The following is a 6,716-nucleotide window of genomic DNA, read 5'->3' on the forward strand; positions in this document are numbered from 1 at the left end:
CAAATTTCTTTTTAAGAGTATTTTCATGATAATATCTTGGGCTATAAATTGATATTAAATTTGTTTTTCTATAATTTTTGCCCTAACGATATAAAGCACACTGACTTAGTCCTGGAGATTCAGTAGTGAGTAATAATAATCACTTGCTCTAAAGTTTGGAGAACCTCTTATAGCGTCTACAGGATAGAAAGACAATCCAACAGGTAGCAACAATAATGTGGCATCTCTATGAAATAAGCAACTACTGAAGGACAAAGAAAGGAGTTCTTACAAGCCTTGAAATGTTTCTGAGGAAGTGAAGTTAGTAGAATACTAAGCTGGATCCTGAAGGAAGAGTAGCAAGTAGCTTCCTATTCAAGCACGCTGTGAGAGAGAAGTGCATTTTAGACAGAAGGAATAGCATGATCAAACATTCTGAGATGAGCTTGGTACTCTGAAGTAAGTGCAAATGATTGAATATTGCAGGAATCTAGGAAACTGCAATGGTAAATAATAAAAGATAGAAAACCAGTAGCCACATCACCATGCTACTTAATGTCACTGGCATTGGGGAATCATAAGGAAGAATTAAATAGTAGAATATAGCATGATCCAAGGACCACATTAAGCATAGTTCTGGAGAAAGTTGGAAGCAACATACCAAGTTAAGAGGCTGCACTGGACAAGTTGATCAAGATGTATCGCACTTATAAACAGATTTGTTGGAAGGAAAACCATTGCTACAACTACCTAAAGATAAGAAACGTACAATAAAAAAGAGGACCTGCCATCTAATCTAAACAGAGTAATTGACTTCCAATGAAAACAGTGGGGAAATTTGAAAAAAACTAGATGCTAAAATGATACAACTTTGTGATTGTTTATATATAGGAGGCATGATAGAATCAAAGCAACAGTGATTTCTATTTATTTTGTCTAGCAAGTTGGGTCAATAATACTACTCCTGACAGAAGGCACTTGAAAGTTATGGGGGAAATTAGTTCTGTCATCTATTTGTTTAAAGGCAAACCTTGATTATGGAGGCATATCTTTTGGGTATCAGAATGCTAAATTATTAAGAAATATTTATGAAGATAACTATCACTTTAAGAATTAATTTATATTTTGTTTTTGTTGGTTTTACCAGGTGTAATGTAGAACAAAGAAACTTTCCTGAAGTATTTCAAAAATGTCCCCTCCATAATTCTACTATTAGTTCCTAAAAAAACTACCTAAATTATAAATACATTCTAGCTATTGATACAAACATATGCATAAATGAGCATTTAAATAAAGGATATGAAATCATATTTTCTAATGCTGAATGAATGTGTTTTAAAACTAAATTAAGATTTTATTAAGAAATTATGTAACAAGAAACAACATGGTATGCTTTGTATAACTCAATAACTATAAAAACAGTAAAATAATTTTAATTCATCAGAGAAAAGTAAGAATGAATTTTAAGAATCACAAAGCTTCTATTTACAGAATAGTTTTGCATGGCATTAGTTGATGGATCAAAATAAAGCACAAAGAAACTCATCTTCTAAACCACAAGAATAAAAATATTATATCCCTTCAAAACAATTTATTGTTGTTTGTTGCTAGCTTTAGTATGTTCATTGATAAGAATTTGTATGTGTGTCTGAATTTCCAGGCCATATCCAACAATGTTAATTGTTTAATTGTATTGTTTAATGAAATAATTATATTTTGCTTTGCCATGAAATCCAGAATTTAATAGAATTATGACAACCAGTGTCTTTGCTAAAATATTGTTAATGAATGAAAATGTATAAAATAAATTGTACACTGAATTTTTTTCCAGTTATACAGGCAAATCATGATATTTTCAGATTTTGTCTTTTTGTTCTGATAAGCCAAGCTAAAGTTATTTCCCACAATAACATATGAATAATAAAATCACATTGAGGGTGATTTACATATTCCATCAAGGCCCAGAATAATTAAAATTTCAGAAATATTACTCTTTGAGTTCTATGATAATTTCAAACCCTTCTTTAAATGAGAGAAATAGTCACAGAGGAGGGAACTAGATATTGTGCAGTAGCATGCTGTATGCAATACTCTTTTAAATTTCAATTCAACAAAAATGAAAAAAAATCTTCAAACACAGCAGAAATGGTGAATTAATAAGACCTGCAATTAAATCTCTCTTTGTGGAATAAACTGTGCCTATGCCTTAACAAAACAAGATGTCAGCACTGTGAAGGTCAAAGTTGCTTGGCATCAAATAGATCAAATGCTGAATTGTTTATATCCATGTTAGAAAAGTGCATGGCTGTAAAAATATTCTTATAATCTGCAGAATCTGACACTGGAAATAACATTTGCTATTTAATTAAATGTTGAGAGGTATTGGTGGACAGACACTAGTAGACAGCAGTAGAATGACCTTTATTCGCCTTTACTATAAATTCTCTGGCATCTGAAACACTTAAAGAAGATAGCTGTTTGTCAATGGATACATTCTTACAGGTACAACTTTCTTTTGAAATTTATACCCAGGCAGATGATTTTTAAGACTTCTTTTTGTACTAGATTTCGTGATTATTTATTTATTTATTTAACCTTTTTTCACTCTAAATATGGTCTAGGTGTGTGTGTGTGTGATCTGTGTGTGTGTGTGTGTGTGTGTTGTATTTGTGTAGTTTAGGTCCTTTGCCAAAAATCTCTTAATTTCTCCTCACCGTTTTGTGGATAGAACTTTTAACTTTCTTAGCTTTTCTTCATATCAGCTAAGCTTTCCAGGTTTATTAAGCTGAATTAAACTAGATGCTCCTTAGGTGCATATTGTACTGCCTTTGTTTTACGTGCCTTCTTCCTTCATTTTGAGTCTGAGTGAAAAGATGTTTTCAAAAGATATCTCCTGTCTAGCATCCAAGACTAGTTGCTTATGTCTGCTACAGAACCAAGGGAGAAATTGCGAGACAGGACACTCCATTCAAGGGCAAACACTGCTAACTCCATGCAGTAATGGTTTCTTGTTTCGATGAGGGAACCAGGTTCTTGGCAAACTACCTTAGACCCTAATAACTGACCTACCAAGAGAATTTCTCCTTTATGCAAAACTGTGTAGTGGCTCTCTGGACCTTATAATACAGAAAGAAAGACACACTTTTATTTACACTCCATTCAAAATGTTACTGAAAGCACTATAATCAATAATATATATCACTGAACTTTAAAATCTCTGAAAGTAGTCATGGAAGAAATAACGGAGATGTTTGATCTTGTCTTTGAGAAGTTGCCTTCAACTTCTGGAGAGCATTTGAGTTGCAGCATAGCTGATAGTGAGAATGGAGAAAGGAGGCGGCAGAGGAAGACAGGCCCCAGCATCCATTCCTGTCTTCAAAGCTGCCTCCAATGTATTATTTAAGATTTCCGTGGGTTAAAAGAAAAAAAAACACAAACACCAATTTGTTCTAGAATTCTAAGGGAATCACTTGGTTACAGTATTCATCTTAATTCAATTTTTTTTCCCTTAACGCATACCTTTGTGTAAGGTGCATCCAAATTTTTCCCTGCCAGATATGACTCATCTGAACATCTTTGTGCAGCAACTCCTGACTGGTCCCTAAAGGCAGTGACTCCAAATACTTCTGTGGTTTAATTGTCTCATCTACAGTAGGAGGTTACTGATAGCATCTGCCCCAAGGTTATGTGGTAAGGATTGAGAATAAATTTCCTAACATATTTTATGCAATTGATACTGTTTATATGCATGATTATGTTTATTTGCTACTTTATCCTGCCTTATGACAATACACCTGTGGCTTGCTTAAATAACTTTTTAATTTTACTCTGAAATATCACATATAAGCAAGTGATATATGCATAAATTTAGGCATGCGTTGCTTAAAGATGAGAAGATCTCTGAGAGATGAGAATTTCTTTTTCTGGCAAAATCATGGTGTATACTAACACAATCTAGGTTACATATCTGGTTTATCTAGCCTACAGATACAAATTTATACAGCATGTCACACTACTGGCATATTTTGCACATGGAAGCCCTTTGGTATATCAATGGTACCTACATTTACATATCAGATTCATGGCTAGTATGTGATCAACATTACATAACCATCATATATTGAACAATCTATTTAACTTTTGTGAAACCATTTCCTCTACAGAAAAAAAACTACAAAAGACCTAATTCATAGATTTGTTGTAGATATGACATGTAATGTCTTATGATCATTTAGCGTAGTCAGAGCTCAAAATAGGCATCATTCCCTAACTGATTTATGTCGTTAACTCTAATCTCTACAGCCATATGGCACATCCCAAGAGCACAAGCCACATTCATTCATATAATTATGTCTGTCCAGTGTGCTCAACATAACTCATGTTTGTTGAATTGACCTGAGTACTCTGTGGTTATTAAATAACCATTGATTGGCCGAATCCCCGTGCAGCAACTCTTCTGCTTCCTCTTGCTTCACTCTTGGGGGTGATTTATAATTCTTTAGGATTGCCAGTTAGGATGAAGGGAGTGAAAAGCCATAAGCTAAAGTAAAATGAAGGAGATATAACGTGAGAAATTGATCCTGAGGCTAAGATTATGAGGAGACAAATTAGGTGGTCACTTCTGTGGTGTTACTTGGAAAAAAAATATTAAAATATCCATCTTAAAAATGTCACACTTCCCACCTTATATGTCCATATTTGCCACAATTTGCAACTTTTAATTATTCTTCTGGGTGAAGATAATAACACTTTGCCACTGTGTCTAACTGAAGTATTTTCCTTTACTATGGTGATGTTTCAGAATGGAGGAGGCAAAATAGTCAGTGAAAATCTTCCAGCCAGCCAAATTCCTTTCTTAGTTTCACAATATTTCTTAGTTCTGCCTTATTGTAATACAGTCCATTTACAGTGTCATTTCAAATATTCACCTACCTCTGTAATTGTAATATTGAAATGGCATTACATGTGAGAAAAAGTAAACCCAGAATAGTCATCTTACTCAATCCATTCAATGTTGACTATCTATGTCTAGAAATGTAAAGTAGGGTTTTGTAATTCTAAACTTTACTATACCACAAGGCCATTCATGGTCCATCAGGACTTGAGTCCAATTCACACCACAATAATAAATAACATGAAAAGATAATTAGCTGACTTTGAATAATTACACTATTAACTCATTGTCCCCATCTGACACGTTGTATATAGCAAGTCCTACTTTATACTTCAGGTGTAAAGACTTCTTTTTCAGTCTACTTAGGATTATGAACTTCTACTTCTGAGTAGATCTCTATTGCTGCTCACATTTCCCTAGCAACATGGCAGCCTTCCATGATCATCCTTTAGTGTATCTATTGTGACTAACGGCATCCAAGTGCACATTTTATTCTACATAGAAGAAACTTCTTTATTCTTCACATCTCTAAGGCACTAAAATTGCGAAATAAGTTAAACATTTTGGAAACAATGGTTTTCTCAAAAGACTGATAGATCTATTAGAACACTGGCTCCATCATATTTTTATACAGCTTTCAGGAAAGAAAGATTAACTTGAATAGGATTTATTTTACTCCTTAAAAGTTCCCATGCAATCCTTGCCTCTGAGATTATCTCCCTAGCTTTTCAATTTGCACAGGACTGAGGCTTCAATATAGTCTCCTTTCTTTTCTTCATTTTTTAAATTGAATCAATGTCCATATTCTCCCTGCCTTCTGATTTCTTTAATCATCCTCTTATGTTACAGGTCTTTGTTGAGTAGATGTGGTGTGTGAGGCTTCCATTTCAGGTTCTTACTGTCTAACTATGCTACACATATCACTCTGTCTTTTCTATTTAAATGTCTCTTGTGCTCTAGCTACTGCTTCCTTTCTGGGTTATTTAGTCCCTTCGGGATGTTGTTGAGTCTTGCTTCTTTCAGAATTGTCTCTATATGATCTACTCCTTACCTACATTTTCCTTGGCATCCATAATATACTCACTTTCTGTGTGATGTTTCTGTGTTTATCAAGAATACCTATCTAAGGCTTACTCCTGTCTTCAAAATATTTTTGGACCTTTTCTGCTCCCAACCCACTCCTCCAGGGAGAATAAAGCACCTTCTCTGTTTCCACACGATTCCTTTCATCTCAGTAGCCACACCAATCCTATTAAAATACAATTCAGCTCAGAACAGTCTCTGCTCCAGACAATGCAATAACTTCACAACTATGATGAAAATCTGTACCATTACAGTGATCTACAGGATCGTTCCTGATCTGCACACTCCATTGCCCTGACCTCTTTGACTTTAAGAATAAGAAGGCTTATTCTTCCAACTTAAAAATTATGCTAGACTGGCTAGACATCAAGGAATCTAAAACTGCTTCTGGGCTGTTCTTGTAGGCTCTTTTTCTGAGGGTTCACATGTCTAGCTCTCTAAACCTCCTTCAGGTTTTGTCTTACTAGATAACGAAGCTTTCCTTGACTACCTTATTTAAAATTTAAACTTGCATCCTCCCCTTCCAGTTTGTAAAGTTTCTATCTCATTTCATTTATAGCACTTGTTATAATCTTATTCAAACAATTTTTGCCTTTGTTCTATTGATATAATCTAAACTTTAAGAGGAAAAGATTTTTGTTAGCTCTGCTGACTGCCTCAAATTTAGAGTCTTAAAAACATGTCAGACATAAAGTGAATACCCAGCAGATAGTTACTTGGAAAATTAATAATTATTTTGGATTGCTTAAGTACCAGAGGT

This window comes from Dipodomys merriami, unplaced genomic scaffold, assembly GCF_024711535.1.
Source record: "Dipodomys merriami isolate MVZ:Mamm:240054 unplaced genomic scaffold, mDipMer1.0.p SCAF_160, whole genome shotgun sequence".
NCBI lineage: Eukaryota > Metazoa > Chordata > Mammalia > Rodentia > Heteromyidae > Dipodomys > Dipodomys merriami.